Here is a 27,852-nt window from a genome sequence, read left to right on the forward strand (position 1 = left end):
TTACTTAAATCCCCCAGCAGCTTTAAACCCATCAGGTCTTAAAATTCTGCCTACTGCAGTTGTTCAGCTTTCAACCCCAGGCTCTCACAGCACTGCCTCATTGATTGCTTTTCCTTGCATGAAGCCATGACCAGAGTTATGAAGTGAAAAGAGGCAGTGCCCCCTGCCAACAGCAGTAGCTGTCCCCACACAAACAATCCAAATTCTTTAGAAGCTCTGCAAAGAGGAAAAAGAAAGAAAAATTATGACCTTGTCCAACTGTTTTAGCCTTTTAAAAAGTATATATTGCATGCCAGGCTTTTGGTTTGTTTCAGCATTAGCTGTGTTTTAAGGAAAACTATCTGATGCTCTACCACAGATATTAGTCTCTCTTCTGGTTTCCTACTTGTCACTGTAGGAGTCCAAGTCAGCCAGCTGTTGTCAACTCCACCCTGCCAAGGCACTAGGGCTCTGAGGTGGATTTGTTTGAACCTCCTCCATAAAGTGACTTTTCCAAGGAAGAGCAAAAGGTGTTTCAAATTGACAAAGTCAAACAATACCGAGCAACCTTCCACGACTAGGTCCATCAGAGAGAAAGGCAAAGGCTGTACAAAGCCTCTCCCCTTGTTCACTCTGTCCTTGCAGGGTGTGCCCTTACTGTCCTGTTTCATTTCAATGAGCTCCCAGATTTCCCAAGCTGTGGCAACCTCTGCACAGATGCTGTCTCCGGGATGGTTTTGGCCACCACATCAAAGGACTGGGGTTTCAGAGGCTCACTCACCATGTTTTCCCCCCTCCCTGCTGCCCTCCCTCCTCCTGGCGCCAGGGCCGCTGCCCTGTGCTCCACAGGAAGGAGCAGCCATCCCCTTCCTTGCACATGGGTCCCCCACCTCTTCCTATGAAAGAATCAGCCTTTGAAAGAAGGGGAAAATAAAGAGATACAGTTCTTCAAAAGTGCCTTTCTGATAGGAGGATTAAACTATTGGATAAATAGGCTCCAGTGCAGGCTGTAATACGAGACCTTTCCTCTTACTCTCTTCCCTGGTCTATCAGGGATGTTTATCCTGTCCCTACCAAGGCTCTGAGCTATAATGCCTCTTTATAGTATGTCACTACAGTAAGAGATTAGAAAGGCCTGCAGGCACAACAACAAGATAAATAAAAAAAGATATTCACAACTGTAATTTAATTTCTTTCCAGGAGAACAGTTTCTTTAGTTCCCTTAATATGAAGCTTTAATAATCCTTATCTACTTGGAACCTAGACAATATTAGTCCTCTGAAATTGTCGTAGTGAATGTATGTAAATTATTCAGTGGCCATTTTCATTAAAAAACAAACAAACAAACAAACAAGAATTCTTAGCTTCCACTTTTAGGACGGTGTAAATAATTTTTTTTCAAAGTGGCTCTAAAGTAATACTGTTTCAACAACACTGTCCCATGAATAGAAGTGGACAATTTCTTGATCTCTCTGCAGACCTTTAGGCACTCAGCCTCACTTTAATTTCATGGAAGCCCTGCAACTGGAGATGCTAAGGAAATGTAGAAATTAATAACTTCTGTCAGTGTTGCTCAGGCCATTACTCCTGTGGCCTAGCTGCTGTATAAAACCACATGAATGGCACTGTAACTGCTCAGATATCCACAACCTGGTCATAATAAATTATTAATAATTAGTGCAACAATGAGTGAAGACCTAGATGAAGATTTATGCTGACTCTGCTGTTGTTCTACTTCATTAGGCAGCTCATCAAGGAAAGAGATTAGGGAAAGCATGACCTGCTTCTTACGAGGCAGTCACACTGCCGATGCAAGAGTCACTTTCAGTACAAAAACATTTCTCTTGGTACAGGAGGCATTAGGCCTTCATCAGCTGCAGTATTTTGTGGCACAGTGCAGGCTCCAACCATTTCTCCATCACCAGTATGGACTCACAACATTATTGACTCTATTGCCACTACATATGCAAGAAAAGCAGACCTCTGAAGGTATCCACTAACCTAAATTTAAATGTCTTCCTTATCTGGCCTTGCATTGCCAACAAGAATGGTGGTTAGATAATGTATGCCAAGAGAGTGCTTTTTAGCCTGACCAATGCAATCTCATCCTTCCTGATAATTAACTTTTTGCAGCAGCTGTCTGATCTCACCTCCCTTAATTTTCCAGTTCTGCACAACAAATGCTGTCCTTCATGATGACTGTACAGTGCCCAGACTAATGGCACACTAGGCCTAGGCTATCATTACTAAATTTATTTACTTGGGAAGAATGTCATCATATTCAGAATTTGTAAAGCACGTGCTATCAAAAGATCAGAACATGCTTTGGAAAGGAAAACAAACAAACAAACCAACCCCCAAACTTTCTTTATGTTCTCAGGCCCAGAGTCCTTGTTGGTGCTCATTTGTGCGTGGCGGCTCTTTGCCAGGGAGGCGGATCTGCTGGCGCGGCACCGCGCTGACCAAGGTGCCACTCCCCTCGAGAAACTGTGCCAAAATCTGGCTCCCAGCCGTGTGCTGACTCATAGGCAGGGCCTTGAGCAGAATCTGAGTTTCTTCTTCATCCCATGGTGATTTTTTTTAATCAGTGTACTGGAGAATTACAAATTGAGAAGCTAAGAACAATGGTAAGTTTTTAGACTATTTTGAAGCATGCACAAATATACTAAGCACAACAATTTTTTTGATGCCTTAGTTTGTATTATTGAGTTTCTGACGGGCTGTTGGGGTCCACTCCAGCTAGCTACAGACCCATGCTCATATGATAATTCTTAGACAAAAGTAAAAGATTGAGAAGCAGTCTTCTCCAAGTGGTAACGTTCTCTCTTTATTCCAGGAGAAACACACGATGGACAGACACATGGGAGAAAGAGCATTCCCCAGTGTCAGGGAGCTTTTACACCCTGGGGAATGGGGCCAGAGGAAGAGGTCCACAGCCAATGGGATACCAGTGAAGAGTGGTGAGGGGAGTGGCAGCCCAGGAGGGACCACCACGGGGCACTGGTGAGGGTGAGGGAAGGACCATGTGGTGGGGGAAGGGATAACAAACCACGTGATATAACATAAGCTACTCAGTGCTATATAAAAACTACCCTGTGCAAATTTCCAATCACCCAGTGCAAAACAACAACTAAATAAACTATTTAGTGTAACACAACATTAGTTAATAAAGACCAGTGTTTAATAATGTGAGCAAATGACCAAACTGTATTGTGAACTAGGAATGTAACTAGAATTACTTCAGGGAAGCAAGAATGCCAATGTTTTTCCATATAGCAGAGGAATGAGCAAAAAGAAGGTTTGCATTAACAGCAAGAAAACTGAAACATGCCAAAATTCTTGTCTTTTACAATAGTGGTCTTTCTGCTTTAGAGTTTAATAATCTATTAAGTTTTCAAAACTACCTAGTTCTTTTCATTTTCTGTATGCTATTAAGTACAAAAATAGAGAGAAGAAGGCACAAACAGAATAAGCTACATACAGAATATCTGCAGCTAATGCTACTGAAATGCTCAGATTTCTAAATCTCCCCCATTTTATCTCTCCTTTTTCTGTACTTGCTTTCAGCTACTTTTATAGTGACAGACGTGCCCGTATTTCTTTCTTCACACACGCTGGATGTGTCCCATGTTCTTATCTAAATAATTTTTCCAGTGAAAGGAAGTACATCCATAATTGTCAGACACTGGCTAACATTTTTACTCTTAAAAATATTTTTCTATTCTTTTATTGTAATTTGATGACTCAGTTGTCAGAGAGTTATTAGCTAATGAAATACAGAAGGAGCAAAATTTCCCAAAAGACATCCAGAATTACTTGTGCTATTAACCACATATGAATAGATATGTATATGATGGTGGTCCAATTGCTGCTTTCCCTAATTGCTTTCTTTCAAACATGTATTAGCCTGGTGCAGACAGCCACAAGGAAGTCAGCACAATGTTTTCTGGCTGCACCTCATGAGGCCTATACAGACCCCACAAAGCCACGCTGGCTGCCATGTGGGACATATCTGAGATTGTGTGCAGTGTTTGTTCCTGCGTTTTATTCCCCTTGCTTGCTTGGTCATGGTAACTAAAAGGAGAGAGCCTGAATGATTGGCATCTGGTAGCTCCTGGAGAGCTTTCTGAGCCCCATGAAATCCAGGAGGAGGCCCAGTGTTAGGAGAGCCTGACACAGCCCCCAAGTGCTCACACTCCTCTGAGCTTCCCCTTCAGGGTCAGCTTCCCCATTTCTGTCCTCCTGCTTCTTCACACTATTGCCACACCTTCCTTCACATCCAGAGCTACCCTCCTTTGGTTTCCGCACCAGCACAGTTGACTGTGACTGCACATTTCCTCTGTGTCTGTATCACAGGGCATAAAAAGCATGAAATGGGAATTTCAGTCTGGTATGGAAGGAAAATTCAGAAGTAAAAAAAAATGGACAGATATTTCACTGAACAACTGTAACTTCTGAGATGTTTACTGATCATCTGAACACACTAAAATGCAATGTTATGATTCCCTCAAAGACTACATCACTTAGGCATGGTTTAGATCAGATTAAGATGAGATAAGGCCACCTACCAACTACCATTTTTTATGCATTCAGCTCTAACTCACCATGTTGAAATTTTTATGGACAGCTACAGCTCTGCTTCAGCAGAAATCATAAGTCAAAGTCTACTTGTATAGTACTTATGCCACAGCAGTTTTCTGTTATGCTTTCAATGTCTTTGTGTTAAAAACAGAGGATATGTTCTAAGGAAAGCTGCAAGTCTGCCCAGAACCGTGGGGAGCTGAGAACTACAGAAAAGAATCGCTTTGCCTGTTCCTACTTGCCACCCATCTATCCAGTGTCTGAAGACAGCAGAAGGAAGAGTAACTTCTTCACCAAGGAACAAGGAATGCTTCCCAGACAAGATAATAACAAATGGTGTTCATTTTAGTCAGGTATTCATCTTCAAAAAAAGGATCTCAAAGGTACATCGCATTCTGGTTCGTGTATCTCCACAGAGGGGTTATACTTTGGCATCTGCACAGCAGCAGGAAGAAATGCTGTTCTGCTCATAAACAACTGAGAATCTGAAACAACAACCTAAAAAACATGATTCTGAGAATCTGGACAGTGCCATGGGGATGTTTATCAGAAAGGACCCTTAACAAGTCAAAAACCTACCATCTGCTAGATGCTGCACTTCAGAGCCAGGGAAGCTCTGTCAGCAAGGTGGCAGGTGAAAATGAAGTGGAGCGAGCCTCAGGAAAAAAAAAGACCATGAACTGTGATGAGAAGAAGACATAATGCAGCACTGACTGGAGTCTACTTGCCTTTTTTCATCACTCTGTCTTTACTGCCAGTGGAAAATGCAAAAGTGGTTCTACACTGCTAACATAAACTTGTGGTTTATCATTCTGCCAGCTGGGTATGTGCAAAACATAACTCTACCATCTACAAAACATAACTCTAGTTTACAGAGTTTTTCTACATTGTCTGGGACTCACACAAGGGCTGTGATGCAAGTTCTGCTCAGACATGGATGATGACAGAACACTGCATGCTATAAGCACAGTGTCTCCTGATTATGCCATGCTCCTGCCTTCATGCACTTGATGACCTCTATGGCCTCTACACCACAAGCACTACATAATCTCCTCCATTCTATATTAGCAGCCAAGATTCACGGAGGTGAAACATTAAATTGATTGGCACACAGATTAGTATGTGCAATCCTACCCATGACACTGGTCAATGCTTAATTCCAGTTGTGGTTATGGCGGCAATTTTCAGATTTTGGCTCCTTGCAGACAATTTGTAGAATTATGATAAACATGTGACCTTGGACCAATGACTGCTGGGCATTTTATAAGTTCTCCCCAGTATTATTCTCTGTATTTTATTAGCCTCAATAATTTTGTGGCCCTTTATCAGACCACTGATCTTTCACAGTCTATTAACAGGAATAATAAAGCATGGGTAACTCTAGAGCAGCTTTACTGCTCAAGCTGACATTTGTGATATACCACTGAAGAAGAAGACAAATTGAAGACATCCATCTGTCAAAGTGTGTGAATGCAGTAGCACAGATCAAAATAGTGAGCATATTTAAAGATATACCATTTGAGTACTTTTTATATTAAAAGATAGATACACTCTCAATTTAAGGCAGCCTAGCTTGTCTACAGCCTTTCAGCAGGCAAGTAAGAGCACCCAAATTCAGCTGCTTCTTCTCTGAGTCATCCATTCTAGCACCTCTAACTTTAAAGGCAGAATAAAGAGATGAACTTCCTGTGCCTAATGTCAGCCTTTGCAAACAGCCTCCCTGTGTCATCCTCCAGCCAGTTCAGGGAAGCAAGAGCTCTGTATCAGTCTCACAGCATAAAGAGAAATAAAAAAATATTAGAAACAGCAAATATTAGAAATTAATGTGTTGGGGTTTTTTTGCTTCTTCATGAAAGTTTGAACTTTTTCTGCTCAAAGAGCTACTATAAAATAAAGGTACTTTGGGTGCCATTTCTTAACCATCAAGCTTTACTCCATTGTAGTGAGAAATGGGAGAAAGCATCTTAATCAGGGAGCTGTTTTCTTTCTCAGAGGTGGAAGAATGGTGGAAATAAAGAAAGGAATTGTCTTTCAGAAACTGAACAGTCTGCCTTAGCTACTTCCAGCTAAGGCAAGGAAGTAGCTAAGGCAGTGCTTAGCCGCTTCAAGAAGTGTGTGGCCTAGTACAGTGATTCTTTAACTTGTTACATTTAAAAAACACGCCCATAGCTCTTATGGACTGGTTAATCAAAACTGACAAAATTTAAGGAAAAGAACATTGTTCCAGTTCCACCACTACCAGCAGATCCCACTACTGCTAAAATGTCAGCTCACCACAGGAGAGACCCCTGAACAGCATCACAAAGCACAGTGCCAGAGTACTTGGACCTAAGAGCAGTACAAAGGGGAGGGAGTCCATCTAAAGCAACACAAATGCCCAAGTGGGCTCTGCTGGTTGCAACACCAAGTGGGATGTAATTTAAACATGTTATCATTTTGCACCGTTCATACAGGCATGGCATACTCTAGGTTTTCCAAACATGCAAGCAGTGCTTTGCTGTATATTGTCTGACATTTTCTGTTCAGTGGGGCCAGAGCTTGAAAAGAAGTAAGCTGCCATCATCTTGTCAGAAAAGTAACCTTGGGAGATGATGGCAGCAGTGGGATCTACAACTCTACAGGGTGAGAAAGGTTATCTCAGCTTCCCGTGGGTAAAATTTCCTCCAGATTATTCACTGGGGAGGCTTAGATTTTTTAGAATAGCAAGTACACAATAGTAGATATATATAAAGTTTCCTCACATGCTTCCTCCTCATGAGTTCAGATGCTCACCACCCAGGGTTCTGACTGTAGGGAGAAAAAGTCCTCTGTTTTCCTCCCCTGTTGCTATGGAAAGACTGTTTCCCCCCCTCTGAAGAACTGTTTTGGAACTCCTTCTGTCACCATTTTGAGTATCTATGGGTCTGCCTTCACATGAGTTCAAAGGAAATATGACTTTGGCTTTTCATAGGACCATTTAGAGCCCTGTGAAGAAATGGTGGGAAAAGAAATGTGGCCATGGCCACATTAATTTCAGTCTGAGCCTGATATTCAGAAGGGGAAAAAAATTGTTGCCGTGAAAATGCTTCTCACGTCTGTTTTTGAGGATGGAGGAAGGCAGTCTTCCTCCTGTTAACAGCTAAGCATGCTTTCTTCCCTCCAGAAGGATCAAAACCAAAACCAGGTAAAATCTTTCTGCTTCATGGGGACAGAAGAGCTCATAGTGAGGCTCTGAGATTAATCATACATGGTCAGAAGAGAAGACAGTATACCGTTCTCTACTATTATTGCCCTCATTGCTGGAGGATTGGTCTGGATTATCTCCAAGAGTCCCTTCCAACCCAAACTACTCTCTGATTCTGAATACTTTTAGACACATTTTCCTCTTGCTCCTTGGTGAACAGATTTTTATATTAAATTTCATTGCTGCATTTTGTGAATTGTAGATATGGGGTTTGTTTTTTTTTTCTTCTCAGGTGCCATTTACTCCTTAGAATGACTTAACTGCACACTGTGACTTCTATCTCATTTAAAACCTAAAAATACATGGCGCATGTGCGACCCACACGACACGTTGTCCTCTGTTGACACTCTCTGTCGGGACTGAAACTCAAGAGAAGAGCTTTCTGGATGTAATACAGAGTCAAGCTGTTAATGAAGATAAAAGTCAGCAAGGCTTATACAAGATGACAAAAAGAGAATGCACTTCAGCAAAAGCTAGGAGCATGATTCTTCCTAGAGATTATGCTGAGTCCTCAACTGATTTAAACTGGTGTAGTTTTGCCAAGTATATGGAGCTGTCATTTGTTTCCAGTTTCTCTGCTCTGGAATTACACATTTCCAATGTATCTTGGGTTGCACAAGCACATGAAAGAGACATGCCAAAAAAAGGGCTAGAGACATTTTGCCGGTAGTCTTCTCCTTCAGAATATTTTATTAGATGAGTATCCTGACTAAAACAAGAACCAGCACTCATCTTGAGCTGTTTCTGTCTCAACTTGCAGAATTTTTTTTCTACATGAACAGCTTACTTTTCACAAGAAATTTAAATTTATTTATTTATTCAAAACGTTTTCTCCAAGCTAGCAAAATACTACCTAATTCAATCCAGCTTCAAATTAGATATCTTGCTCATATCTGTACACCCCTAAATCTTGCTTCCTTCAACCTCCTTAATTTATTTAACTTTTAGTGTGAAAGAAGCCCTCACATTTATAGTGTATTCATTTTTGGAGGGAGAATTAACACGAGGTTCTATGAAAAACAGGCTGTTCAGAAAGTGAAGGGTTTGCTAAAACAGGGCCTTAATTACAGACACTCATAGAGCCTTAACATTTGTAGAACTGACTTTTTGTTTTAGTTGCTACAATAACAAATCCAATAAAACTGCTTTTGGACTGCAATGGCTTAGTGCTGATGATACCTCAGTTCCCACAGTAGGACTGAGCTGGGCCACTTGGTCATTGTGGTGCAGGTCTGGCATCTGTCATGGATGTAATTGTCAAGAGATGTGAACTGACTCATAACCTTCAGTCCTGTAAATTTTATCTGCCATTCTAGATTTAAGCATCAAATATCTCAGTCAAAATTCAGAATGCAACCAGCATGTCCCATTCTGTCATGCAGGAGCTTCTTTCCATAACCAATATCAAGTATATACTTGGAGATCTGAAATAAATCATTCCTAATAGGACGTCTGTTAGTCTGTCTAGATATTTCATAGATAACATCAAATTTTGATTCCTGGACAGACTTGAATCATTATGTGATGGCAAAACAGATCTCCCATTGGCTACATTTCCTGAAAAGAACATCTATCTTCTGAGAATATTTGCTTACCTTTTCAAAACCACAAAAATAAAAACCTCTGGTGTGAAGAAGCATGTTTGTAATAAGCTTTGGTATTACCGCAAAAACACCTCAGCATATATTCTGCTTCACACCCTCTGAGGTACCACAGAGATGCTGATAATGCCTCTGCTTTGTAGTACTTCAAGGATAGAAACCTTGCAGGGTCCAAGAAAATAAAAAGGGAATAATATTTCCAAGCTCCAGGCAAGAACAACTTGGAGTTGTCAAAAATACAACATCGAGACATGAGAACTATCCATAAAACATACTTAGACAAAGACTACCTTCCTTTTTCCCAGAGGTTTTCTGCATTTCTCTCTCATGTCAGTCCTAGTGCTCATGAGGTAAGTTTGAGGGGCTCTCAGATCCAGCTTCAATCTGTTTTGTTTTTTTTTTTTCTCTTTATTTGGAGATACTCTTTGCATGGATAATAAAGTCACTGCTTCCCTGTGGCAGCAGAGGTAGCAAATGTGGCAGAGAGCAACAGGAGCAGGTAGCAGGGGTGGGGGAACTGCAAAAGGCCCTTCAGATTTAGGGCCAGGTTAATCACAGCTCACCTGGTTTCACCCAGTGGGGTGTCTGCTCTCCCCTCACACCCTTGCCCCACTTCATTCCACCCACACAGGTCTGCTGGTGCAGCTGCTTCTCCTGGTTCATGCCCACCTATACCTGGGACATCACCTGGGCTATGGTAAGAGAATATCAGTAACCTTGCAGAGCAATACTGTTGTCCTTTCCCACTCCTCCAAGAGTCAAGATACATCGACTTACTTTTTCTTTTTCTTCAGATCTGACATGAGACTGTTTCTCTTTCATGCTTAAGCAAGCTTAGGTCTGTAGAGGGCTTCTAAGATATGATTCATCTGACCTGTTTCACAAATCTAGTTTAAGATGAGATGAATCATGTCTTGCAACTATTTATTCCTCACCACAGACTGCAAAAGAAGCTTGGGGACACTGACTCAGATTAAAACCTCTGTATTACGAACCTCAAAAGTTAGTTGATTTCAATCCTAGTGTTCAGTTTCAACTAGTAATGAACAAACAGAAAATAGGTGAAAAAATCAGAGAACAGGGAATGTGTGCAGATGACTCACTGTTATTCACCATACTCAAGCTTTGGGGAAAAAAAAAAAAGAGTGAGAACTTCCAGAAGAATCTTGCCAAAGGCTCAGATAGAACACAAAGAAAATTCATGCTGGAAAAAGATAAGAAGTCTTGCAGGGTGTGTTTAAATTCCTCCCTTATTGTGAATGCCTCTGAAATAACTGTGACTTCTCAACAGAAAATTTGAGACACTGTTGCACACTCTAATTGACAAACACATCTCAAGAGTCAAAGACTGTAAAGATAATTGTAGTGGCTGGTTTTGGTGACATTGTGTATGTACATGCACGTAACTGAGACTAAGCTTAAGCAAACTGAAAGACATCATAATTTTTACAGTAATGACACTGTAGCTATGCATCCCAGGTGAGAAGTGGCAGCTTTGCTGCTACTCTATAAATCACACACCTCTCACAGCTACTAATCTGCTGCAGAGATCTTTCAGGCTAGCAAAGTGACAGGAAAAAGAAGTGCAGAAGAATAAAATGCTAAGAATACAACCAGTCTCTTGATTGCTGCTTCACAGGCTGCCCTGTACACTGGATCCCACCTCTTTTCTCTTTTTACTTCTATACAAATAGGTATTTATTATTTTTTAATGAATATATTCACATTTAAAAAAGCTATAGGTTTTTTTCTTTGAGATGGATTCATCTTTAGGAAACTTTAGATCTCTCCTCTCACCCCATCTTGTTTTGTGCTTTATTATTCTTCTCATCTCACTTCCTTTGCTGGTCCTCCAGAACTTTTAACATGATCACTCTAATGCAGAGTCCCTAGTCAGTAATGGGGCTTTAAAGCAATTATCGTTCATAGCACTTCACTGCTAATGCTGACCTGGAATTTCAGGCAATGTCAGCCAGAGCTGCTGAGCAAGGAGCCACAGGGTTCTTCTCCTCCATCTCAACGTTCAGTGCTTCTGGTATTTTCATTCTTCTTAAAGGCAAACTGACTTTTGGATATCTGTATATTTCTTGCCTTTAGAAATGCATCCCGTGTATTGTTCAGTATTGGCTCATGCTGATAAGTACTTTCATTAGACATGTTGTGAAAATTCTTGCTTTTGTTAGAAAAAATAACCCTGGGAAGGCTACATCCAGTTGGAAAAGGCATACACATTTGGGAACTATTAAGAAAGAAACAGATATTTTTAACTGCCTATAACCCCTTTCTTTTCAAGAAAAACAAAACAAAATATTTTTTTCTAAAGGTGCATCTTGGGGAAGGTACCAGGTGAACAAAAAGAGGATACTGAAGTCTTTCTCCTATTCAAAAATCCAGCTTGTGAATGACAGTCTTTTTCCACTGCCCTTTACACCAGTTTTAGGAAAATAACTACCTGTACAGGTCTTTGCATTCCCATTCAGTCTCTGGACTTTATGCAGATACTTCATTAGCTAAATTAATATTTAAAATATGTTGGTGAGATAGTTCTCCAGGTCTGAATTTCTCACCTTGAGAAGGGACACAAGGTATGGGTCAGTCACTCTACAGTGAAGGCAGCCAAGCTTGCTGAATTAGTGAAAAGAGATGTATAGCACAGTTAGACACATAAGAAGTGAATGAATCTATTTCTTTGCACACCTGCTCTCTCCTTAGCAGGGAAGAGATCAGCATCAGAATGGTCTGTCTTTTGAAAGGCGAAAGTCACGGCACTGTTTCTTCCCTTTGGTGCACACCCTTCAGGGAAAAGCTTTTAAGAGAGATGAGGGAGAAAATGGATCCTCATTAGTCTGCTTATTCCCAAGTATAACTGAATACAGTTAAAAGGTATTTTCACCCATTCTCTAACCTAAGAAAAATAAATGCAGAAAAACAAACCTCTTTTAAATTTTGCATCCTCTGCAGGGAATTAACAATGTATGAAATTATTCTTCCTACTCTTTCTGATGTATTATTGGCATTTACTTAATGAAAAAGCTAGAAATTCTCCTCACCATAGATTACTATTCCTAACTCAGTGAAAACTGTCATCCCGACACTATGAAGAAGGGATTTAGAGAGCTGAACCTGGCAGTATACTGGATCTGAGAACATAAAGGTTTTGGATTTCTGCATACTGATAAACTAGCATTTTTGGGGAAGATAACCCCACACACACATATTAGGAAAAAAATCAGATAATAATTTTTATTCATGTGAGCATGAGATTCCAGCAGACAACCTTTAACAGCAGGTCTGGATCTGAATGGTACTGTTTGAATACATTTTGAATTGCTGCAGAGCTCCAGATTAATAGTGCTGCAAGATCAAAAGTCTGTGATGCAAAATTTTAGTGTTGCAAGTCATAACATAAAACCACACTGCCTGATTTTAGCAGATTCTCACCCACCAAAGTGCCTCCATAAGCCTGCATTTATGGTTCAGCTCTACATCTGTAAAAGGCTGAATTTGGCCTCCAATGCCACAGAAAGCATCATACAACCCACCCTGGTGCTAGGAAGGGTGGTAGGTCTCCTTCCTGCCCTCCCTCTCCTATCCAGGAAAGGGCAGAACAGATGAGCTGATGCCCACCTGGGAAAACATGTCAGCTCTGCCTGGGGAAAAAGCGGAGTGGGGCCACTGTGAGACTTGGACCCAGCCTGGCGTCACTTGTGCTTCCTCTGGTTGCTTCATAGGAGTGACACAGATTCCCTCAGCTGTTATTTTGGGGGGCAAAAGTAAATTTGGTTAGCCATGTATAAAGCTCTGGAACAGCACATTTCTAATAGGTAGGTAGAGTGCTAATTTAATGGTAAATTATATATTTGGGTTAGCAGCTTGGCTGCTTTGTTGTTCGGTTCTTTCAGACAAATTGGATGGCGGCCATCAGCTCTCTGTGATTTATCTCTGTTTAATTTTTCCACTTTTTCAGACCTTTGGCTGTTGGTAATTCAATTTCTGGCAACTGCAGACCTTCACTCCCTATTATAAGTTACACCCCAAGGCAGACATACTGCCATCTGCACTGCAACGGTGGTGGTAGCTAGTGGATGCAGAGAGGCAAGTGTCCAGATGCCACTTGAGCTCTGAAATAGATTTAATATGCAAATGACTGTTTGGATTAGAAATAGTATCTAAATCCAAATATGCACCCCTCAAAAACATTAGGGTACTCTCCCAAGGAATCACTCCACTCCATACCCTACTTTTGCGTTTTGTTTGTCCTCACAGTTTTCATGGATGAGGAAAACTAAGAATTTTCTTTGCTCAGCCTTCAAAATCGTCAAAGGAAGAACTAATCCCCATCCAGTCATCCTTCATACACACTCACTTTACTTCCCACATCTTCCCCAATCCTCTCCTCCCAATCTCCATGCTCTCCAGAAAAAATCTTCTTTTGGGAGATTTGAGCTTACAGCAAATCATCAGCTGCTGCTTTCCTGAGAAATATATCTTGTTCCCAGCTATTGGCAGCAGCTCTCCATGGGTGACAGGCATGGAATAGTGCCACAAGGTTCTGCTGCACTTAAGAGCAGGTAGACATCATCCCCTGTCCAGCAAGCCTGAAAATTATACTAACCTTGGCCTGAATTAAAATGGGATGATTATAATATATTATTATCTCAAAATCTTTCTAAAAACTCAAAAAGACATCACTCACTGTGAGGTGGGAAGACAATTCAGGAATGCTCAGATCAACACCAGTATAGCCCATCTTTCTGATCTCCTGCATGACACAGGGTCTGACCCCCACTCACTCATTCCTGAGTCAAACCTATGATTTCTCAATGAGCTATGGCACAGCTTGATGAGCTGCTAGCAAGAAACAAGGATGCTGCTACTTCTCCATGAGCTGGTTATCCTGAGATGTAGAAACATGGCTACATCTTCCTGTCCTCTGATGACAAAGGGGAACAACAGTAGTTATCCCGCGTGACAACCAACGGGCTGGAGAGTTGCTTATGACACCACTGGAGAATTCCTTTGTTTCTTTTTATGTCACCTTGGAAAAACATTTTAATGTACAAACTGCAGGTTCATTGGCATCTCCTAAGCAGAGATCCACCTGATATTATCCAGGCAGTGTTTCAGCTGTCTCTACCCAAAGGCTTCAGCATCTGTCTGATAATATATCTTTAAACTTTCTGGACTTCACAGTGAGAATGTGAAAATTTCATTTGCTCTGTGTTGATAGGCACAGCTATTCATAATACACATGCCAACAGCCTGTGTGGGCAACAGCTCACCATACTCAGCCTTCATTTCTGTTTTAGGGCTACCTTCCCAAAGAGAAAAGGTGAAGTGAGAATAGGAGAATCAGACTCTCTAACACTCATCCTCTGGTAAACTGTTCTGAAAGTCATGACAAAAAAGGTAAATCTATCATGAGTATTTCCTATTTTAAAAAAAATCCATTCTTGTTCTCTAAAGACATCTTTGCTGTTGCCTCAGCAAAGTTAATGAAAAAGAAAGGGAAGCCCGAGCCAGAGAGAACAGAGAACAACTTAAAGACATTTGGGGAACGTGGAATTAAATTCTGCTGGAGGGTAATATTCACTTTCCACATAATTTTGTTTTTGTGGAATAAAAGACTTGTTACAGCTTGGCAATGCTTTTCAAGAGATCTAAATTTCTAACAGAAAACAAACCCTTTAAGATGCTTGACTTGCATTGTTCCAAGTTATTACATTCTTTAGCTCTAGTCAAGATGGTTTTGATATTTTAATATCTATTTTATTAACATAAGCAGAAGTTGCATTGTGTCTGCATAAGATGTAACTCAAAGCAATGATTTTATACTACTTTAATGTAAGACTGTTTTGAAAAATGTATCAAAAAAACTGTGAAAGCAATTTGTACCTCAGCAAAGATTTTTAAAAAATTAAGAAATTAAGAGAAAAATGTTTTAAAAAGGTACTTTACTCAGTATCACTCTACTTAAAGAAGCAGCAGATAAAGCACCAATATTGTACAAACTTATCACATTCGTATAAGAAGACTCAAACACTCAGAAAGTGAAGCACAGACTGCAGAGCCTTAAAAGACACAGATCTAGAACAGCCACTAGTCATGGAAAACCTTGACCTAAGTATTCGGGTGAGCTAGGAAATATTAATGTGCAATATGGTTTATATACTTGAAACATCACAAGATTAGAAGAACAATAGAAAAAGGTGAGATTGCTTTCTACAAATAGCGAGAATCCTGTAGGCCATTGCTGCAGTTACAGTTTAGTGGGATCCCTTTGAAGCCAAAGGATAAGCTGTCCTGTGTAAGAACATCAAAGTAGTCAAATAATGACACATTGCTGTGGCAAATGCTATGGCTTTCCCTTATCTGTTCACAGCTCTGCATTTCTGCAGGGCAGTGTGGAGAGCATGCCAATGTGCACTGGGATGGCCCGACAGATACGAATGCTCGTCCGTGATGATAACAAATGGTACAATTATCCGAGTCACAACAAAGCGTGGAACTGAAAAATTACTAATTCAGCTTACATATCACATTACCCAATCTACCTGAAAAGTATGTGTTATGAGTTTTGAAAAAGTGCTAAAAATTAATCAGACCATGCAAAAGACATCTCCCTAACCTGTGAGCCATTTCCTGGCCGCTTACCATATTTATTCCAGCAGTCTGTGGGATCGATCCGTTAAAATGTAGCATTAGTTGGGGAAGGTATTCAGTGCCATCTGAATGTTTGAGAGCTCCTTAAATCCAAGATTTTAAACAGTTTTGTAAGCAAAAGTGACAGTGTTTATCAAGGAGGGTAAAATATAGGAAAATAATTATATACACTTGTAGTTAATTATTTCACTTTTGAAATGCAAAAAATTGATCTAAGAAAAATAATTATTAAGAACTCTTAAGAATGAAAATACAATGGTGATTTTCTAAATTAATTTAACAGTTGACTTACTTTAATTAGTGATAGATTGTTTATTGCAAGTTTCTTTAATCACCTTCTATTTACGCATGGGAGCCCCAATCTTGGTTGAGTTATAGAAATCACTGTAATAATAAACAATGTAAGATATGATGTAACCCTTATGGGTTTGTGTTTGTTTGTGGAACAGACAGCAAAAGGATTGGAAGACTCATTTTTATCTTACTTTAATAAGTTATGTGCAAACCACCTATTTTAATTTAATGTTAGTAAGCACAGAGTGAGCAGACCTTTTCAAGTCATGGGCATATCCACATGTGCTGTGTCATATCCCATCAAAAACTCATCAACTTCTACTTGAAATACATCTTTTCTTGCAGTATTATGGGAAACCTAAGTCATAATTTCACTTACCCAGCTGATGAGAAAATAACTTCTAACCTTCTAACCTTCATGGCTAGTTTATACCTCATTGGTTTTGTAAATTGCCTTTTGCTATGAATGTGCTTCTACTGGTTTCATTATTTGTCCTAGTGACATATCCATGAGCAGCAAGAGCATCTTCTCTCACATTTAATTATTTTTGAACAAAACCAACCAAGTCTACTTAGTCCTCTTTTGCTAAAGCAGACTCTGTTTACCTCAGGAAGTCTGCTCCATTTCAGTTGGAGTTCATTTTACTGAACTTGAAAAGCAGGACAGTACTTTGTATTTTAGAAGGAATGCAATGTAAGTTGAAAATTTCCTAATTTCCTTTGGGTACACACCACCAAATATATCTTAGGATCATTTGTCTTCTCCAGAGGTATATGAAAGTCTAAACTGCTAGAGACATGGCTTCTCTTTGTCATCTTTAGTCATCCTAGTAACACTGAACACACAGACATCTTCCTTTTCCTCAGCTATTTTTAGCAGATGAGCTTTGAGTTTATAGCTAAAATCTTATTTTATGTTACAGCTCAGGGAAGACTTTTGATACCAGACAGACAAAAAAATCATCTCAGTATTAATATTTTGAAGCTTATTAGCACAGCATACTTCTGCTGAATTTCATTGCATCACACAGAGCTTCATTTGAGATGATTAAAATTTAATATCAAGACGTTCAACTAAGCTATGCTGGAAAATCTTCCATTAAAATTCGTTTAAGTTTCATCACACCAATCCATGGAAAAATCAACTATGACAGGCTCAGGAAAGTTCACATTTAAATAATGCTCTTTACACCCATACAGAGCACATAGAAAAAGACAGCACCAAATATCACAGCAAATTTTTAACACACTACATCCTCTTTGATTGATCTTTGGGGATGTATGAGAAGAAAAATGGGAGAGCAGAAGAAAGGACAGTGTTTCGAGGTAAAGGTTTCTGATCTCATTGAATGGAAAAACACCAGATAAAACATGTCAATAATGCAAACAAAAATGAAGACTGCTTCCACAACGTATAATAATCTGTAGTAATGTGAATAATAAAACCACAGGAGTTACTTTGGCTTGAATTTTTGTTGGAAGGAGATAAATTAAACAACAAAGTATTGAAGAACTTTTTTCTCAAGCATGTCTGGTGACCATGAGGAACTGTTAGAAAAGATAAGTATGAAGATGGTTGGAGTTTGGGGTATTATTTTTTTTTTTTTTGCTGGATTTGTGGCAATAGATGTTTGTTTCTTTGATGATATTTTTGGTTGTGTTATTATTGTTTTGGGTTTTGGTTGGGTGTTTTGGGGAGGCAGATGTTTGTTTATGGGTTTTTCTTCTACTTTTTAATGGTAATAATTTATTTTAAAACTTTTTTCCAGTTTTATCAACAGTACTTAGCTCTTGGAGAGCTGAGTCTCTATTTTGACTTGTATTCTAATCAGAGGAATCAAAGCACTCCAGACACACTGTCCCAGTCACAATCAGCAGACCTGCAGCTACTCTGCAGCTACTCTGGCCTGGCTGAGTTCCTGGCAAGCAAACTCCAGTTCTGAAACCACATAGCTATAAGAATAAACTTTACTTTCCTGACAGCAAACTTCTTTAATATTTTTTATTATTCCCTCACTCCTGTTTGATGAACCATATTAACACAAACAGTATTGATTTTTTACATATTTTTTGTACTCCCTCTGTCATTATTGTACATTTTCCTACCAATGTGAATGTCCTATCACAATTTCCATGAATACACCATATGTCTTTTGATTCATGACTTTTCTTTCCTAGTATCAAATCATATCCCTCTTAGTTATAAGTTATAACAGGAGAGGGAATTGGTGATTTAAACCTTATTTTCATTGTTCCTTCACATTTTGCACTGCCACAGAAAGAATTGTTTTTTCCCAGTGTACAGATAGCTCTTGACATTGTGCTCTGTGCAAGCTGTGGTGGGTAATTGAAATCCATCTGCTCATGAGGGATTGCTACATCCAAACCAACAACTCACTATCTTATCTCCTGCTTCCCGCAGCTCCCTGTGGGGTCAGATGTCCCTCTTTTAGCCCCAGTCCCTCCTCACTGTCCAGTCCCTCTCCAGCACGGACCAGGCCTGGGGGATCCCAGAGCAGTCAGTGGAACATTAAAGAGTTCATCCTAGTTCCATCAGACCCATGACTGGGGTCAGGATAGACAAGCTTGCTCCAACCCTCCCCCCTCAAAGCTTGTGAGTCCAACCCTGACATCTCACAGGATTCACTACACACCAGTGCTGTCACTTGTGAGCATATTCTTACTCTGGCCCCATGCTTATGGAGTAGAAAATGCATGGCATGTTTAAGCACATGAATGGCAAATAGGTTGTATGTGATCTTTGTTTTCTAATTTTCTCTTAATGAAATTCCATTATGTTGGAAAGAATTTTAATGAAATGCATACAGGAAACAAGCAGAAATAGTTTTAAAATTAGATTTAATTATGCATTAACTGTGAGTCTTGTATGCAATGACCTGATACAGTACTTAACATGTTTATCATTAGAAATTTAATGATAAAAACAACCAAAAAATTCTTTTGGTCCCTCTAACAGTTGGATAAAAGCATAATTTAATTGGCTTATTAATGGGTAGAAAGTCAGAGTGATCCAGGAATGAGGATCTGCCTAGAGGATTAGAATAAACAACTATGATGAGAAAACAAAAATGTTTATATTTCCACTTTCTCAGATGATAATTTTTTAGCTGTTATATAGGATATGAGTACTAAGAAAGTATATTACTTTCCCAATGTTTCATTTGTCAAAGGTGGCTCTAAGAGTGGTAGCTGGAGATGTTGTGTGATGTTCCTGTTTGCTGCAAAAGTCCGTGTCCAAATATAATAATCATCCATGAGAGACTGCATTCTTTGTGCATTCTACTTCTACAGTGATACTGAAAAATTAAACTGATATACCTACTTATCTATTGCAGCTTTTGTTCTTTTGCTAAGAATCATTGACCCACGTAACTATTTTCTTATTCACCTCATAACAGTTTTCTCACAGAGTTGGTGAGCTCATTAATTTAAAGGAAAGCTATTTTGATCTAAGAGTAGACAAGATGAAAAATTCATCTCTTCTGGAAATTTTTTTTTCATTTATTTTTTTTTATCAGCCTTGTTATTAAACCAAATTTCTCATTTGACCTTATCTGCCTTTAACTGAGGGACATGCATCCAATGATCCCTGTTCAAATTCTTCAATCTAAGTCTGGTCTTCACGGGAGACCACACATTACACAATCACTGCTATAACCATCCAAAATGTTGTATTACAAGTAACTGTTTTTCAGCTCTCCCTAACATATTCTTAGTTGCTTTTGTTGTGCCTTTTATTTTCCCAGCACTGCTAACAGCCCTTTAGCTTTAGTACCTTTTGCATTTTTTTTTCTTAAAATTTATGACAAGGGACTGTGCTATTCCAAGGAAAATCTACACGGTCAGGCAGAAACTCAACACAGATTTTTTGCCTGGGGTGTAAACTGGCAGGATGCAAGTTGGCTCTGGTCTGGAATTTGATGTAGAGTTGTGCATAAGCAAATACACTTGGCCAACACTTGGATCCAACACCTAATTTTCCTTTTAAGGCACTTTCTACAGTTCTTTAGTAATTTCCTTATGTGTGTGTATGCATACATGTATGTATGTACATATATACATATTTTTGTTGCAGCAAGTCTGATTTTTGAAGTATGATTTCAGGGACTTAAAGTGCTTCTCCTTCCTTTGATTTTGTACAGCACTTCACAGAGTAAGCATTCTTGACATCCTTAATGTTAGGGTCTTATTTTTTTTGATCCACTGTTGGTTTAGAGTTGTTTTCCTTTTTTGTTTTTTTTTTTTTTTTCCCTAGGAAAAAAGAGATTGATGCATACAATTATCAGGAGCACACAGAAAATGAGTTAAGGCAAATGCTTGACTTGCCTACTTTTTGTGGCCTATGGGTTATCCCAATTCATTAAGGTGAACAGTGCAATTACTATAATGCAAAGCAAGTAATTTAACAGGTATGTCATTTGAGGGGTGGGATTTTATTTTTTCTTTTCCAGGCCAAACTGTAATTCTGCCCATTGGAGCCACCTCACTCTGCCCCCAGAAACCAACCACTTCCAATGAAACATCAGCAGAGAATATTTTCTAGCCAGCACTTTGCATCAACACAGTTCATGCAGCTGAGAAGCAGCTGGCCAGATTTTAATTGAGCTTTTCCAAGTGATGGACCTCAGCATGGGATCAAGCACAAAGAAAATACGAAGCAACTGAAATCGAGAGGAGGTGACAGACATTCAGATGGTAAATGAAGCAGCAGTAGCTGCAGCAAATTTCAGTCTGGAATGCCTGGATGATGCCTCCTTCACACCTGGCTTCCTGAGGTTACAAACAATCCCTCTGGAATGTTTTCTCCCCATGGCAGTTCCCACACCTGTACCAAGGATGCCAGCTGCACGGTGGGGCTCGAGCACCCACAGCTCTGCTCCTCACTGTGCTGCCCACTGGAGCTGCATCCTGTGGTGCCTGTGGGGCAGGCACCCTCCTCCTTGTGTCAGCATGCACCAAACATATCAATAGTCTCCTCTGTCCTTGGAAGACTATTGGAAGCTGTAGTGCAATTCAAACCCAACTCATTTTGGAAACACTGTGCTGTGATAAAACAGTGCAAGAAACTCATCTTCTAGGGGAAAAAAACCGTCATTAGATGAAAAATACATGGAAACAGCTACAAAAAATATGTCAGAGCTGTACTGCAGGGTTTCAGTATCATTTGCCTCATTACTGAAATTAATTCACAAGACTTGCCATGATATACTGATAGGCTACAGTTGTAATACTTTAAGCTGTTGTTAAGAATTCAAAACATGACAATCAGAACAGTTCTCTTCATATACAATTAGAAAATTCATTCGCTTGTTCATCGCAAAATTAGGTAGTGGAAGCAACCAGAAGCTGGGAAGGCAGCCAAGCAATAAAATTGATTGATTGCCCAAACACATAAAAATCATATCCACAGCTTTCAAACAATCTCTCAAAAGCAGAAAATCAGCTCTTCAACATTACCAAACAACCTGGTTAGACAGGATGGCAAACCTGCTGTTATATGGAAGACAAAGTTTGTCTGTGAGGTGTAGCTTACACAATTACTGGTTGCTCAAAATAGTGTACACCTCCATAAGTCTGTCTCTGTTTAAAAGTATTAACAGAAATTGTTCAGAAATTTCATTTTTCTTTATTCCTCAATTACATAGACATACAGCTGTGTGTTGAGGGAAAACATACCAGTCACATCACCTATGGGGTTTTTTTTCCTAAAAGATACACTCATTTTACTTATCAACTGCTTCTTTCACAAGGCTACAGACCACTTCACCACAGCACATCAGTTTTCTTCAGTTCATACATTACAATCAAAGCGGATCAATCCTTATAATCAAAGGATCCAGATTTCAAATTATATCCATCTCTCCTGAACTGCCACATCATTCTCTCAAAGTCCACGTTGTCCAAATCAAGTACTAAACAAGCATTTATAGTATGAATGGGGTATAAACTCCAGAAATGAAAGCAAGTTTGGTATATTCACAGGCAGATTTTTCAGTGAAAGGCGGGTATATTCAGCCTCTAGTTGTCACCAGAAGAATAAGAATAGCTACTCAAAACTGGGCAAATAATTCAACTAAAGGTATTTTAATTAAGCAAATTAACGGCTTTTTCATTGAAAAAAATCCCAATAAGAAATCTGAATTTAGCCTTGGAGAAGGTGCTGAATATAGCTCCCTGTGTTCTAGTCAAAGTAATCTCCAAAACTGTTTCTGATCCTCACTAACTGAATCAAGGCCACAGCTGTGCATTCAAAATTCACATTGGTTTTCGCTGTTATTATTATGTGTGATAGCTTTAGTCAGTATGAAGGATCAGAATTCATGGCACAGAGCATTCAGAAGGATTCAGTGTCTTGCCCTGGCAGAAGCCATTGAAAATCCAAGCCTTTTCAGGCTCTGATCAAGAGAAAAAATTACTGGTCCAAAAACTTGTTGAATTACTTTTCCCAGGAGAAGTTGCTTATGAGACAAAAATCTAGCAAATATATGGCAATAAATATCTTCAAAGACTTTTGTAAATATTAACTAACAATAATTAATTTCACTAAAATTTCTACTTGACTCTTAAGTGGTTGGTTAAACAAAACAGCCAAACAAACCTACCTGCATGCTTAAACTAGAGCTTCTGAAACAGATTTGATCCACATTAATTACTAAAAATAATAAAGCATCATGAATTTTACCTGCATATATTGAATGGACATTACTCAGCAATCTCTGAGTTGTAAGAGTTGCAATAGTACTTTTGGTTTTTAAATTGTGGTTCAGTTTTCCATATCATTATAATCACTGCAGCTGCACTGTTGCCAGCAAAATCCTAGACTCAAGCTCTTGGCTATGACAGCACATCTAAGTAATCACCACGGAATACTAGGCTAAACTCAAACTGGTTTATTTTTATGAGCTATATACATGAGCAAAAGCTAGAGCATGTTTAAACAAAGCAAATCAATTCAAGTAAAGCCTCCCTACCTAATAGATTCACACAGCTTATTAAGAAGAGCAAACATTAAGAACACCCATTTTCTAAATGAGAGAAATAAGGCCTTGGTTGTCCTATCTAGGCAGGGCAGGGCATAGGCCCAGTTTCAGGATGTCTCAGTGCTCAGAGAAGCAATTCCATTATGAAATGAGTTTACTGTGGACTCTTCACTCCTTTGTCCTTTGCTTGTTGTCCTACTTTGCTACCTAGCAGAGCTGTTTTGATTAGCTGATGACTCCTGACTGGGAACGACACCCTTTGCAGGACAGCAAAGTGACTTCTTATTCAGCTGGGCTGTTCAAATGACAGGACAGCTTCTTCCACTTCCCATTCTAGAAAATCCCCAAGTGCTTCAGAAACTTGTCAACTGTAAACAAATACTGGCTCTAAAGTAATATTTAGAGTAATATTCTTAGTCAGTGGAAACTATCACCATCATTTCCTATAACGAAAACTCTCCCTTTCACATATTTTATTCCATCCCTAGTAAAACTTGAAGAAATTGTCAACGTAAGTTGGTCAACAACTGTATCATCCTTGGACTGTGACACCTCAGATGCTACAAGCTTTTTTCCACCGACTTGTCCATTCTAGGACACAACTGTAATGGCTCTAATTTGTCTGTGAAGCAACCATTGCCACGCTAGGGCCTGTGAGCAATGAATGCCACACTACAAACATTCTTTTTAAGAGGTATTCAGACACACAGATTTGGAGGCAACAGCTCCAAACCAAGAAACTCTACTCTCCTTAGATTATACCATACTTGGTTAGGAAGACAGCATGAGTATTACAAATTACATCTATGAGAAGACACAGTTGGTCTGATTTTCCTTGTATTTTGCCCCAGCAGTTGTAAGTATGGACATCATAGGCAATAGAAGTGTGAAAAAAAGCTATTATTTTAATTTGTAGCACTTAGCAACTCCTTAGCCATGGTGAATTTGTCCAGATGAATGACTAGAATGAAAAAGACTGGAAGGCTCAAAAGCTCCAGAACAGGAATTGATTAGCTGAGAATCTCTTATCAGAGGCACTGGGCATGGGTCTGTGGTTCATATACACAGACACAAATCATATTCAGAAATTGATTGCTTAGTTCATTATGTAAATTTTTACATCTAATTACAAAATACATGCTAAGGAGTGCTTCATATTCCAAGGGATTTTGATCTCTCTGAAAATTATTAAATACAGAATTGGTAACTAGATTAATCATTTAATAAATTTTTTTAAAGGAAAATATAGGAAAATTAAAACAATTACTACACAACACTGTGACTTCATGCAGAATTAATTCAGAATTTCAAATAGAAAATCCAGTTTGCTTGGAGGTTTTCCTGTTTATCATATTTTTAAAACTGTGTATCTGACATCATAATTTACTTTTCACAGTACATCTTGCAGTCATTTCTATTCTCTCTCTGGTTGCATAACCTCTCTGACCAAACAACCTGGAAATACATGGTTACTTATGAAGAGAATTTAAATTGATAAAATGCTAATATAAGTGGTATTGAATGGCACTAGAAAGCTCACCAACATTACTGAACAGATAAAATTAGCATTCTTCTACAATATTAAGACTCCATCACAGAATGCAGCTCAGAGCACATGCCTTTATCTTTTATTCAAATTAATGCCTGGCTTTTCCTTGTTTTGTGGCTTTATAGTAATGGAGAATTATCATGGAACACTCAGTTGCTGCCCAGGTACTATTACTCACTGGAGTCCCAAACCCCACCAGGCAATCAAAATATACATTGAATAAATAATGTGGTATAAGCCACATGAATATCTGGTTCTGTCAGGAAAATAAATATTTTAATACTTTCTTTTGCTTTCCTCTCCCCTCATCAGTCAGGAGATGCTCTCATGAGCTGCAGATACTTGTAGTTTTGTAGTTAGAGCAGTATTTCCTCATTATCTACTACATATAATACATGCATAGGGTTTGAAAAGTGAACTTTTCATACACAAGGATTGAATTCTGCAACAAGCTGCACAGATGCTCTATATTTGCTAAGGCACAAACCCAGGTTCAACCTGTTTTATTGAAACAGAGACATGGCACACCATGGAACAACAAAACTTACAATTCAAGCATTTTAATACAGCATTTAATCACAGCTGTTAACACTTGACAAGAATGACCCTGTTTTCCTTTGAAGTTTTCCTCTATGCCTCCAAGATTTGAACAGAAAAGTAGCTTTTTCCTCACTGACAGAAGTGTACATGGATAAGCTCAATGCCATCTTGACATGTTTCTCTTGGCTGGATTTTTTTTTCCTATCTTGACTTACATTTCTTCTTCAGACAGGGAATTCTATGCAATTGCCTTTATGATTCTGTGCAAGAGTGGTACCATTAAAGAAATACATGTTCACAGGCCAGAGGAATCCATCTGTTTCCAGATATTTCATGCAAAACATCTTCCCTCCTGTGAAAACATGAAAGCTGCAATATCACAGTCTGTCTCAGGTGTTTCCAAGGTGGGATCTCCTCTCCAATTCTATCTGTAGAGGGTTCTTTCAGAATAATTACTTCAATACATTTACAGTTAATTCATGATATCTGAACTGCAAATCCCACATCTCTGGCATACTGGAATTTCTTTCATGATATAAAATTCAAGCTCTCTCTGAAAATTTATGGTGTTACGATGATGCTTTATGGTGGGGAAAAAAAAAAAACAAACCGAGGAAACCAAGCAAAATCCCTAACTGAAAAGCTCTGCATTATAGATTTTTATTCTTTTATAAATTTTCACTGACATCAGGTGATCTACCCTCTTTGTACTGAGTACCCATGAATAAGCTGAGGAGAGAAGTAGCCTGCTTGATCACAAGTATTTACAAAGCAAATCTCAAACTGTTTCAGCAGTCCTGCAGTGGTGCATGTGGAGCTTGATATTCTTTGTGCTGAAGTAAAATACATTTACATCAGTGGGAGGCTTTAGAGAAACAGACTGAAAAAAGGAAGGATAATGATCAAGACCGTTGAAGTCCTAGGGGAAGTTGTGCACATTGACCCAGACTAAGGCTAGGTAACATACCATGATGTAAGAAACTAGGGCTTATAGGAGGAGATCAAGCAGGCAGATGGAAGAACAGATAACTGAAGGGAATTATCAGAAGAATTTACATCATAAAAGCTGAAAATAGAGGCAAATATGACCAGTAATTTGGGGGAAAAAACATGATGATGATGGTCAGAAATTTACATTAGCTTGAGGCAAGATAAGGCATAAGACTTGGAGATGAAATTATTGATATCTTCAGCAGGGGAAAAAACAAAAGGGGAAAAAAAACATCAATAGAAGTTTCTATTACCCTATTTCTAAGCAGAATACTTCTTACTCCCTTAGGTGTTGCATGAAGCTTCTAGAATACTTTTTTAGTATTTTTTAGACATAACTGAACATAGCCAAATCAGAAACAATCTGATACAAAAATAAAAAAAAAGTCAGAAAAAAAGAGATAATTTGAAAGAGCTTCTGCAATAAAGCCTCCTGCTGAAAGACATGAAACAGAACATAGAAAAACACTTAGCAGATAATGTTTCTGCAGATTTACAATAGTCTGTTTCAGAGAAGTCAGGATACTTTGCCACTCTATCATGTCAGTCTGTGAGGCTGAGAATGAGCAATCTGAACTGGAAGCACAACAAAGGAACAGCAGGAACTTTACTGACAACAACAGAAGATTAAAGGAGAGGAACAATTGCATTGATTGTCTGCTTCAGAATTGCAACTGGAGAAGGAATACTGCTGGGGAAAAAGAGACCAGAGGAAAACCAGAAGGAATCTATTCTTAGACTAATCTCCTATTAGGGTGTCCCAGGACAGGTCTACTGTGCTTAGTTTCATCAAAAGGAAGTTCCAATACTGACCAATACATAGCATTTCCTTTAGGAAGGGAGAATAAAAGGATATTTGAGCTGAGGGGAAAAGCATTAATAACTTCAGTGAGATTTACATATATTTACACCCAGCTTGCAATGTCCTTTCGAAAGCTGCAAATATGAGGGGTGTCTAGGAAGATGAAAGTTGTGACTAGGAAGCAGCAAGATGAACTAGATTTCTGCAGAAGTAGCTACAAGAAGCCATATAGGTGTAGGCTGTATGATATCCCACTCAAAAGTAATGCACAAGACATAAATCAGTGACTATAAAGAAGAAACACACTATCTTTAGATTTACAATAAATGACAGTGGAATCACCTCCATTGGTGCTGAAAATTCTATTGGCCTATAGCTACTTTTGCATGTCACTTCTGCATTTTCCCAGAGCTCTGAGCTGGATTCTGCATTGTGTCTGCAAGGAAAATCAATAATTTCTGAAAGGAGCAATGGGAAGTGTTCTCCTGTATCTATAACAACCACCTTCATTTTAGCTGCAGGTAATGTTTAGAGGAAAAAACACAGAAGTGATTAGGTCATTTAGAGAAAGTGCATTTGCCCCACTTGATGAAATCTATTTTCTGGATTTTGCCCAAAAGGGAAAAAGG

At 39.0% G+C, this 27,852-nt stretch overlaps 1 protein-coding gene and 1 long non-coding RNA gene across 2 annotated transcripts in view; one reads left to right on the forward strand and one right to left on the reverse strand.

The window, feature by feature from the left end:
- DHRSX (dehydrogenase/reductase X-linked) overlaps positions 1-27,852 on the reverse strand; it is a 162,837-nt gene that overhangs the window by 61,052 nt on the left and 73,933 nt on the right. The gene's annotated exons all lie outside the window — the stretch shown is intronic.
- On the forward strand, positions 2,367-5,755 carry LOC135295314 (uncharacterized). Its single transcript, XR_010357361.1, has 3 exons — positions 2,367-2,606; positions 2,816-2,982; positions 4,712-5,755. It is a non-coding gene; the product is annotated as an uncharacterized LOC135295314 (long non-coding RNA).

The sequence above is a fragment of the Passer domesticus genome, chromosome 2 (genome assembly GCF_036417665.1).
Source record: "Passer domesticus isolate bPasDom1 chromosome 2, bPasDom1.hap1, whole genome shotgun sequence".
Lineage (NCBI taxonomy): Eukaryota > Metazoa > Chordata > Aves > Passeriformes > Passeridae > Passer > Passer domesticus.